Source organism: Mandrillus leucophaeus, unplaced genomic scaffold (genome assembly GCF_000951045.1).
Source record: "Mandrillus leucophaeus isolate KB7577 unplaced genomic scaffold, Mleu.le_1.0 Scaffold493, whole genome shotgun sequence".
Lineage (NCBI taxonomy): Eukaryota > Metazoa > Chordata > Mammalia > Primates > Cercopithecidae > Mandrillus > Mandrillus leucophaeus.
Window position 1 is genome coordinate 1,413,338 of NW_012105287.1, and position 11,333 is coordinate 1,424,670.

At 41.3% G+C, this 11,333-nt stretch overlaps 1 protein-coding gene across 1 annotated transcript in view; it reads left to right on the forward strand.

Moving 5' to 3' along the window:
* The first annotated feature begins 7,412 nt into the window (after positions 1 to 7,412).
* Positions 7,413 to 11,333, forward strand: part of ZMYM4 (zinc finger, MYM-type 4) — a 128,386-nt gene continuing 124,465 nt past the window's right edge. The window contains exon 1 of the mRNA XM_011995625.1: positions 7,413 to 7,475. The gene's annotated coding sequence lies outside the window, so the exon portion shown is untranslated. The remainder of the gene's footprint in view (positions 7,476 to 11,333) is intronic.

The following is an 11,333-nucleotide window of genomic DNA, read 5'->3' on the forward strand; positions in this document are numbered from 1 at the left end:
GTTGGCACTATTGGCATTGTGGACCAGGTAATTCTTTGTTGTGGGGTATTGTCTTATGCATTGTGGGATATTCAGCTGCATACTTAACCCACTATCAACTAAGATGTCAGTAGCACTGCCCCACTAGTTGTGGTAACTAAAAAGATCTCCAGACATTACCAGTATCTTCTGGGGAACAAAATTGCCCCTGGTTGAATATCACTGGTCTAGATACTTTTACCATATATCCTAAAGACCTTTTTAGATTGTTGTATCCTATATATAATAGCTGCTTTTCATACCATTCACTTATATAAATTATGATAATATATCATAGTGATTGACTTGCCAGTTTTCTTTCTTTTTTTTTTGTTGAGATGGAGTCTCGCTCGGTTGCCCAGGCTTGAGTGCAGTGGCGTGATCTCAACTAACTGCAACCCCTGGTTCCCAGGCTCAAGTGATTCTCCCACCTCAGCCTCTGGAGTAGCTGAGATTACAGATGAGCACTACCATGCCCAGCTAATTTTTGTATTTTTAGTAGAGTCGGGGTTTCTCCATGTTGGCCAGGCTGGCCTTGAACTCCTGACCTCAAGTGATCCACCTGCCTTGGCCTGCCAAAGTGCTGGGATTACAGATGTAAGCAATCTCGCCTGGACTGACTTTCCAGTTTTCTTGTCTTTTTAAAAATCATATTTTATTCACCCATAACTACTAATTATACTTATGCTTAGCATATTTCTTTCTAGGATATTTCTTTGCAGGTGTATGTTTTTACATGGTTGATATCACATGTACAGACGTGTACAGTTCTGTTTCCTGATTTTATTTATTTATTTAGTTTTTATTTTTTTAGAGATAGGATCCGACTCTGTCACCCAGGCTGGGGTGCAGTGGTGCAGTCATAGCTCACTGCAGCCTTGAACTCCTGAGCTCAGGGGATCCTCCTGCCTCTCCAATAGGTAGGACTATAGGCGCATGCCACCATGCCTGGCTTATTTTTCATTTTTTATTTTTTGTAGAGATTGGGGTCTTGCTGTGTTGCCTAGGCTGGTCTTGAACTCCTGACCTCAAACAATCTTCCTGCCTCGGCCTTCCAAAGTGTGTTGGGACTATAGGAACGAGCCACCATGCCTGACTGGATGAAAATATTCTAGAATTGATTGTGGTAATGGTTGTACAACTCTGAACATACTAAACACAATTGAATTGTGCAATTTAGATTGATGAGTTATGTGGCATTTGAATTATATCTCAATAAAGCTGTTATTTTTAAAAAAGAAGCTAAACCAAATAGCATTATATGTAGTTTCTGTCTGTAGCTCTAGTTCTGTATAAATTAAATTAACTGGTTCAGGCATGTGATAAATATTTTTGAAATAAGGTTTATTGCAGTATAATTTATATAGAGTAAAATTCATCCTTTTATTATACGGTTCTGTAAGGTTTGATAAATGCATATAGTGGTGTAACTAGCACTATAATCAAGATGCAGTACATTTTCATCACCCCTCAGATTCTTTTATGCCCCTTTATAGCCAGCGTTTCCCCATCCTCTGCCTCTAGCAGCCACTCAATCTGTTTTCTATTCTATAGTTTTCCCTTTTCAGAAGATCATGTTAATCATACTTTACAGTGTGTTGCCTTTGAGTTTGGCTTTTTTCACTTAGCATCATGTGTTTGAGATTTATCCATGTTGCATGTGTCTTACTAATAGTTCATTGTGTGGATGTACTGAATTTGATTATTCAATCAGTTGAAAGATATTTATGTTGTTTCTAGTTTTTGGTGATTATGAATAAAATCACTATAAACATTTGCCTATAGGTTTTTAAAAAATATACTTTTTTTTTTTTTTTGAGTCAAGTTCTCTCTCTGTGGCCCAGGCTGGGGTGTAGTGGTCTGGTACAATCTCAGCTCACTGTATCCTGGGCTCAGGTGATCATCCTCTGCATCCTGGGCTCCTGTGATCATCCCGTCGCAGTGTCGGAGTAGCTGGGACTACAGACACTCACTACCACGCCTCTCGAATTTTTCTATTTTTAGTAGAGATGGGGTTTCTCCCTGTTGCCCAGGCTGGTCTCGAACTCCTGAGCTCAAGCGATCCACCTGCTTCTGCCTCTGCCTCCTGAAGTGCTGGGATTGCAGCCACCGCACCTGGCCAAAAATATACTGTATTTTTAACAAGAACACACTACCTTTAACAATTTGCTGTTAGAAAGAAAATTTAAAGCAAGATATTTCATTCCCAGAAAGACTTAATAAAAGGAAGATGCTAATTATGTTGGGCCTAATTTCTTCTCATATATAGTTTTTCAAATTTAATTCTTTCCACAATGAATTTGAGGCAGATTACAAAAAGATATATATGAGTAAAAGAAATAAGGGTTGTGACAAAGGAAAATACAGATAATTCTAATGTGATTGATCAGAGAATATGATTAGTTAAGTATGTTCTATTATTAAATGGAGAGAATATTACTGCATCTGCCAAGAAACAGCATTTTCTAGTCCTGATTCTAAAGGTAATTTCAGATGTGATTCTTCACTGAGTAATGTCTTCAGTAATGTTTTCTTTTTAACAGAAAAATTCAGCCTGAATTTCTTGTCTATAGGTTTTTATGTAAACATGTTTTCATTTTTCTTGGGTAAAAAGGAGTAGGATTACTGGATCATATAAATACTGTATGTCTTCTTATATTGTGTTTTGAGAGTTCTTTATATATTTTGAATACACATCCTTTATTAATGTTTTGAAAATAATTTTCTCCCAGTTTATGGCTTGTCTTCACTTTCTTTTTTTGCAGAAATAGGGTGCCGGGTCTTGCTTTGTTGCCTAGGCTGGTCTCATATTTCTGGCCTAAAGTGACCCTCCCACGTCAGCTTCATTTTCTTAAGTGTTTTTCAAAGAGCAGAGAATTTTTATTTTGATGAAGTCTACTTTATCAGTTTTTTTTATGGATTATGCTTTTTGTCTAACTTCTGTGCCTTTTAGCATTTTATTTTTTCTGTCTGTAGATGTGTTCCTACCTGTTCTTCCTTCAAGAACCAGCTTTTTCTTTTTTTTCCCCTTTGTCTCCAGACATAGCTATAGTTATTATCAATAATAGTAGTGATAGTGATTGTTACTTTTTTTTTTTTTTTGAGACAGAGTTTCACTCTTGTCAGCCAGGCTGGAGTGCAATGGTGCGACCTCAGCTCACTGCAACCTATGCCTCCTGAGTTCAAGCGATTCTCCTGCCTCAGCCTCCCAAGTAGCTGGGATTACACTTGCCACTGCGCCTGTCTAGTTTTTGTGTTTTTAGTAGATACAAGGTTTCACCATGTGTTGGTCAGGCTGGTCTTGAACTCCTGACCTCAGGTGATCCAACCCACCTTGGCCTCCCAAAGTGCTGGGATTACAGGTGTGAGCTACCATGTCAGGCCGTGGTTGTTACTATTTAGCAGGCCCTTTTTGCACCACATTCTTGCTTTGATACCATAGTATTTTTATTTAAGTCTTACAAGTAAAAGCAATTCTAAAGTTAGTGGGGAACTGAAGCCCAAGATAGAGATTGAGGCGAGTGAATATGCACACAGACATTCAGACACAGAAATTTAATTTTGTAGAAATCAGCAGACAGATAGCATCAGAAGACCTAAGAGAAAGCTTATCTTGGTTTAGTCTTTTGCTTTTGTTTTAGTTTTAGACACAGGGTCTTGGTATGTTGCCCAGGCTGGAATGCAGTAGCTATTCACAGGCGTGACCCCACTACTGATCAGCATGGGAGTTTTGAACTGCTTCGTTTCTGACCTGAGCCAGTTCACTCCTCCTTAGGTAACTTGGTGGTCTCCTGCACTTGGGAGGTTACCATATTGAAGTCTTACATTGTGCAGACACCGAATCGGCATAGCTAGCACACTATAGCCCAGAACTCCTGGGCTCGAGTGATTCTCCTGCCTCAGCCTCCCGAGTAACTGGGGCTATGGGCATATACCACATAGTGCAGCGGTTTAGTTGTTTTTTTTTGAGACAGAGTCTTGCTCTGTTGCCCAACCTGGAGTGCAACAGCATGGTCTCAGGCGGCTGCAACCTCCACCTCCTGGATTCAAGCAGTTCTCCTGCCTCACCCTCCCGAATAGCTGGGATTACACGCATCTGCCACCATGCCCAGCTAATTTTTTTGTATTTTTAGTAGAGATGAGGTTTCACCATGTTAGCTAGGCTGACCTCAGGTGATCCACTCGCCTCAGCCTCCCAAAGTGCTTAGATTATAGGCATGAGCCACCGTGCCCTGCAGTTTAGTTGTTTTAATTAACAATGTGCTTTAGAACTCCCAGGGGAGTTCCCCCACTTCCCCACCCGCCTTCCCGCCTTTACAATATGAAAATGCCCAGGCCTTGTCTATTCTAGACCTCCTGAAATAGAACATGAGGGAGAAAGTGAAATATTGTAGAGTAGGTACTGCTACCATAATAGAATCATGTCTGTGATACCATTAACTGTTTTTTTTTTTTTTTTTTTTTTTTTTGAGACAGGTTCTTGCTCTGTCACCCAGGCTGGAGTATGGTGGCGTGATCATGACTTTCTACAGCCTCTAACCCCCAGGCTCAAGCAACCCTCCCACCTCAGCCTCCTGAGTAGCTGGGACTACAGGTGCACGCCGCCATGCTTGGCTAATTTTTTTTTCTCTATTTTTTGTAGAGACAGAGTCTTTCTGTGTTACTTAGGCTGGTCTCAAAGTCCTGGACTCAAATGATCCTCCTGCCTCAGCCTCCCAAAGTGCTAGGACTACAGGTGTGAACCACCATACCATACCATTAACGTGGTTTTTGTTTTTGTTTTTGAGATGGAGTCTCGCTGTGTCACCCGGGCTGGAGTGCAGTGGCAGGATCTTGGCTCACTGCAACCTCTGCCTCCCAGGTTCAAGAGATTCTACTGCCTCCGCCTCCTGAGTAGCTGAGATTACAGGCAACGTGCCACCACAGCTGGCTAATATTTGTATTTTTAATAGAGATAAGGGGTTTTGCCATGTTGATCAGGCTGGTGTTGAACTCCTGACCTCAGGTGATTCATCTGCCTCGGCCTCCCAAAGTGCTAAGATGACAGGCATGAGCTGCTGCACCCGGCTGTTTTTTTTTTAATGGATTAAATGGAAATACAGATAGTATCTAATTCTGTTTCAGTAAGTTTCGATAGGCTAGCGCACATGAAATACCTATAGCATATCCAAGGTGGTAATTTCTCGAAGCAAAGGAGAAATAGTAGAAGTCAAGGGTAGTGTCATGGGAGCCCTGGAGGTCAATGCTAGGAAGTGGGAATAAACATACTTTTTTTAGCCTTCCATTCTGTGGAACACTTGAATTATTTAAGAATCAGGCCAGGTGCGGTGGCTCACACCTGTAATCCCAGCACTTTGGGAGGCCGAGGCAGGCGGATCACAGTCAGGAGATTGAGACCATCCTGGCTAATACAGTGAAACCCCGTCTCTACTAAAAATACAAAAATTAGCCGGGCATGGTGGCACACGCCTGCGGTCCCAGCTACTTGGGAGGCTGAGGCAGGAGAATTGCTTGAACCCAGGAGGCAGAGGTTGCAGTGAGCCAAGATTGTACCACTGCACTCCAGCCTGGGTAACAGAGTGAGACTCTGTCTCAAAAAAAAAAAAAGAATAAAAATGTTTGTTCCAATTATTCTTTCGTTCAGTCTTTTCTCTTGAAATTGACTGTGGCATATCTTAATAACTTCCTTACTTCTTTATATGATCTTTATATGATCTTTTCATAGAATATGTGAAAACTCTGGGACTTGGGAAAAAATAGAGTGGTACATCATGTTCCTGGATGGAAAAACTCAGTATTATAAAAATATGTGTTCCATAAAATTAATTAAAATTAATATTATTACATTAAGTATCCCAGTGGGGGTTTAAAAAATTATTCTATTTGATGATATATAGGGCAGAATAATACGTGAAAGGCAAGACAATTTTGAATTAGAAGAATTATGAAGGCAGAGGACAGTAGGGGAATATAGAACCTTGTTCTATGGTAGGGTCTTAAATATGATACTGGTATGGGAATGCTGAAATTGTTACAGATAAACAGATTCATGTCTATATAACAGTAGAGTATATAGATCATTCATATTTGGATGGTCTACTGGCCATTTTGGGGAAAAAGTTAGATCTTTTTCTTATTCCAAATGCCAATACATATCCTATCTGGGTTTAATATATAAATATAAGAAAATGAAACTATTAAAGTACTGAAAGAAAATGTAGGTGAATATCTTGGGATGAGGAATGCCTTTCCAAGCATAAACAAAAAAATTAATTCAAAAGAATGAGATTTGATTACATTGAAAAAATGGTCACATTTTGAAAAAGGTAAATGACTTTCAAATATCAGAGAACTGACTTTTCAGAACAAGGTATTGAACAGATAAAAACAATAGATAACCACTTCAGGAGTCATTTTAGATTCCACTGTGCTCCACATCCCTAATTTCTATTCCGGTCACCAGTCTTGCTTTCATTCAACAAGTGTTTGAGTGCCTATTATGCATGAGGAACCACTGTAGGTATGGAGGATACAGTAATGAATAAAATGGAGAAAATCTCTGCTCTATGGAGTTTACATTCCAGGGATGGGGTGGGAATAACTGCTAAACAATTAATGTAGAACATTTTAAATAAAACATTTCTGTAGAGGAAGATAAAGCAGACAATGGAGATACAGTGTACTTTGGTGGAGGGGGTATTGCAATTCTGAACAGTGGCAATTAAGCAAAGATCTGAAAGAAATGAGAAGTCATATGGGTATCTGATAGGAGGAACATTCCAGGTAGAAAGAACAGCATGGGCAAAGATTATGAGGCAGGAGAGTGTTGTATATGTTTTGTGAGCATCAAAGAGGCAGCACAAAGGCAGTAGCTGAACGTGAGTGAGCAAGGTGGTGAATAACAGGAGATGAGATCGGGGAATAGCAGGATATAGATAATGTAGGGCCTTATAAGGTCAGATAATTTGTTGCAGGGGCTGTTCTGTACATTATAGGACATTTAAGCATCCCTAGTTTCTATCCACTAGATTTCAATAGCACCCCCAAGTTCTGACAACCAAAACTGCCTCCAGACATTGCCAGATTTTCTAGATTTGGGGAGCAAAATTGCCCTGGTTGAGAACCACAGGTCTGCTAAATGGGTGCTTATTCCTTTGAGAAGACTTGGAGGAAGATTTATGGTATATATTTGCTGTAATGGTGCAGAGTCCTTCCTCAGGGGGACCCAGTCTGTCCTCAGTCAAGAGTCTCTGGCTGGGCCTGTGGATTGACTAGGTTTGGAAACTGGGCAAATGCCCCTGACTTGCATTGTGATAACTCAAGTTGGGTTTTGGCCACCAGATTTAGACATTTTTCTGTTATATAGATTAAACTGCCCATCTATTTCATTCCTAGGAACATCGTGATCAATTAGCCACTGCCAAAGATCCCTGCTGGCCAAAACATTCTGATTACCGGTATGTCCCTGCTGTCCTTATCTTTGGGGTTAAATACTGCCATTTGGCCTCTGCTACTTTGGTATCCCATTATCCTTGGTGAAATCAAGGAGCCCATCTCAGTGGTGGCATTTTCTGCAGTTATCCCTGACCTACAAAGGAGAACAGCCACAGGACTTTTCAAAGATATGAGTGTTCCCCTTATTGACAGAATGACCCCCGGGCCTTCTCAGGGAATGTAGTTGGGTGGTAGATGTGCAGGTTGCAGAGGGTGAATCCACTTCAGGATTCCCTCTTCCAGATAGTGCCAGGGAAATCTGTCTCAGTCTTATTAAATGTAGGCTATTGTTGACTCTAAGTTTCAGTCAACAACCAAGGAAGCCACTAGAGACACCTCCAGCTACACAAGCTAACATATTCAATTCAGAATCTGTAGTACATGCACCTCATATCAGTAAATTCTAACCACCTTAGTGTACTATCTAAGACCCTGTTTTCACATGTCCCCCAGATTTCTGCTTTTGTATATTAGCAAAATCTTGGAATTTTTTGCCTTTAAAGCTGTTTCCTGTAAAGCTGTTTCCATTTTGTGTACCTGTCCCCCTACAACATGCTGAGATTTGACCCTAGTTATGGCTCTAGTGATGATTGGGTTAGCTGTGGTTGGTTTTGAGGAGAATGAACGTCCTCCTGTAGGGCATCTACTGCACGTAAGGATATCACATAATTTTCCAGCAAAAGAAGACTATTCTTTTTAGATACAGAGGGCAGGTGGAAGTCTGAAATTGTCAGTTTCATTCTGATCCAACCAGATACTCCCATTTGAAATTTCAAGGTCCCATTATTTCCCAATAATTGCTCTTACTTTTTCTTTTTCTTTCTTTCTTTTTTGAGATGGGAGTTTCACTCTTATTGCCCAGGCTGGAGTGCAGTGACACCATCTTGGCTTACTGCAGTCTCCACCTCCCAGGTTTAGGCGATTCTCCTGCCTCAGCCTCCTGAGTAGCTGGGATTACAGGCCTGCGCCACCACACCCTGCTAACGTTTGCATTTTTAGCAGAGATGGAGTTTCGCCATGTTGGTCAGGCTGGTCTTGAACTCCTGACAGGTGATCCACCTGCCCTGGCCTCCCAAAGTGCTGGGATTACAGGCGTGAGCCATCATGCCTGGCCTGCTCTTACTTTTTCTTTTCTTTTTTTTTTTTTTTTTGAGATGGAGGCTCACTCTGTCTGCTTTTACTTTTGCACAATAAACTTGGCAAGACTGAATTCAACTAATTTTGTCATTCAGCAGTTTGCACAATTAAATTTTGCATTTGATTTTCAGCAATATCAACCTGTGGTTATATAAGAATTAAGATTATTAATACAAAAATGAGCCAGGCATGGTGGCTTACACCTGAGGGTGAGATGGGAGGATGGTTTGAGCCTGGGAGGCAGAGGTTGCCGTGAGCCGTGGTTGCAGTGAGCTGAGATCACGCCACTGCACTCCAGCCTGGGTGCTTGTCACAAAAAATATATGTATATTTAAGGTTGTCATGAAAGGTCTCTCTTTTCTCTGACTGTGACTTGAGCTGACTTAATGGACTTGAACTTGTTATTTTCATCAGAAATGCACAAAAGCACTTAGAGAATTCATCTCATATAACAGACTTTGTAGTCATCATTACTGCTTTACTAGTTAAGTCCAATAGCCGTTTGGGTTCCCAAGGTACTTGCTTTAGTTGGCATTTCATCATCACCAACCACAGGCGATAGCCTGATTAACTGTGATGCCCCTGCATATGTGGGATTATTACCAAACTAGTTCCTGCTTGAGCCTTATACTCAAGCCCAAGGACACAACAAAAACCAATTCTGAATCCCATCTTTGTATGCCTGTCTCCTATGACCAGTGCCACTACCAATCCTGTATCAGAGGACAGAAACCACACAGTAATTTGAATATGGAAAGTTTAACATAAAGAATTATTTACCATTAATGGGGAATTAACTCTAACGCATAAAGAGAATGCTGAAGATGCAGAATAACAGTAGAGGAAGTGGCCACTACCTCTAGGTCTGAGGCAGAGTAACAAGGGTGGAATAAATCTGAATGATGGCCAGCCCACCAGCTTCAAGGCTGAGATTCGGATCTAGTTGGAGAAGGTGTGGTCCATTGGATGCTGGAAACATTTGAGGTGCGGCAGGCTTTTGCTGGCAATTACAAAATGCCCCTCTGGGGTGCCAATAAAAGTCAGTAGGATGGTGAGTCCCTCATCTCTACGAAAAATAAAAAAATTAGCTGGACACACTGGTGCTCACCTATGGTCCCAGCTACTTGGGAGGCTGAGGTGGAAGGATTGCTTGAGTGCAGGAGAACAAGGCTGCAGTGCACTTATTGTGTTTGTAGCACAACACTCCAGCCTGGGCAACAGAGGATACCATGTCTCAAAAAAAGTCACTGGGAAGCTGCTTGCTGAATCTGGTTAAGAAGCCAGCTGGGACACTGGCAAAATTCTCTGGGAATTCTGTCTCCCATAGGGGTGCTGCTGAAACTTGCAGGGTAGCTGCTCTCTGGAGTGCTGACAAAACTTGTCAGGAAACTAGTCATGCATGTGTTCCTGTGTCACTGAGACTTGTTGGGGAGTTGGTCCCTGGGAGGGCCATTTGGAGTCCTGCACAACACCTCCACTGGAGCAAGCCAGCTAGAGAACAGTGTAACAGGAAGAGAAGCCCCTTCTTTCTGGAGTATTCCTCCAGTGCCATCTACTGACAAAGGTTAACATTGTGCCAGCTGTCAAAGGAGGAAGTTTTACAGAGTCCATCCCCATTACGTAAAGCAGGGCAGAGAAGAGTGGGTTTGGAGTTGAGAGGCAATCCATTTATGACTGGTGAGAACCCACATAGTTACATTACCATACTCTTCGTTCCTTAGGGTAGACGCTTGTTTTCATATGCTGAAGGACTTTCCTTTAATACCTCTTTTGTAGTACTGGTCTGGTAGTGATGAATTCTCTTGTTTCTGAACAACTGTTTATTTTGCCTTCAGTTTTGAAAGTTGTTTGTTTGTTTGTTTTTTTTAAAAAAACAGAGTCTTGCTATGTTGCCCAGGCTGAACTCAAATTCTTGAGCTCAGGTGATCCTCCCGCCCCAGCCTCTTGAGTAGCTGGGATTACAGGTATGATGCACCACCACACCTGGTGTAGTTTTGAAAGGTATTTTTGCAGGATTTTGAATTCTAGGTTGACATTTTCCTTTACTTTCAGTACTTTAAAGATGTTGCTCCTATACCTTCTGGATTGCTTTGTTACCAATGGAAGGTGTCCAGGTTCTTGGCGTCTTGAACAAAGAATTGGACAAAATGCACAAATAAAGTGGGAAAAGAATGAAGCAAAAACAGATTTATTGAAAATGAGAGTACACTTCACAGTGTGGGAGCCAGTTGGAGCATAGGGGCTCAAGGGTGCCATTACACAATTTTCCCGGATTTAAATACTCTTTAGAGGTTTCCCATTGGTTACCTGGCGTACACACTATGTAAATGAGGTAGTGGCCACCAATGAGAGGCTAAAGTTAAGTTACAAATGTTACACCTTATGCAAGCCTCTGGTTGTGGAAAGCAACCAGTCAGAGGCTAAAGTGAAGTTACAAAGTTACACTTCTATGCAAACAAAGACTTTGCCGGGAATCAGTCTGATTAGTTGCCTGATAGGTTGCAGAAAGGAACCAACCAAAGACTAAAGTGAAGTTACATAGTTACACTCTTATGCAAACGTCTGATTAGTTGCAGAAAGCAATCAACAGATTTTTTTTTTTTTTTTTTTTTTTTACTGAGTCTTGCTGTGCTCTGTCGCCCAGGCTGGAGTGCAGTGACATGATCTCAGCTCACTGCAAGCTC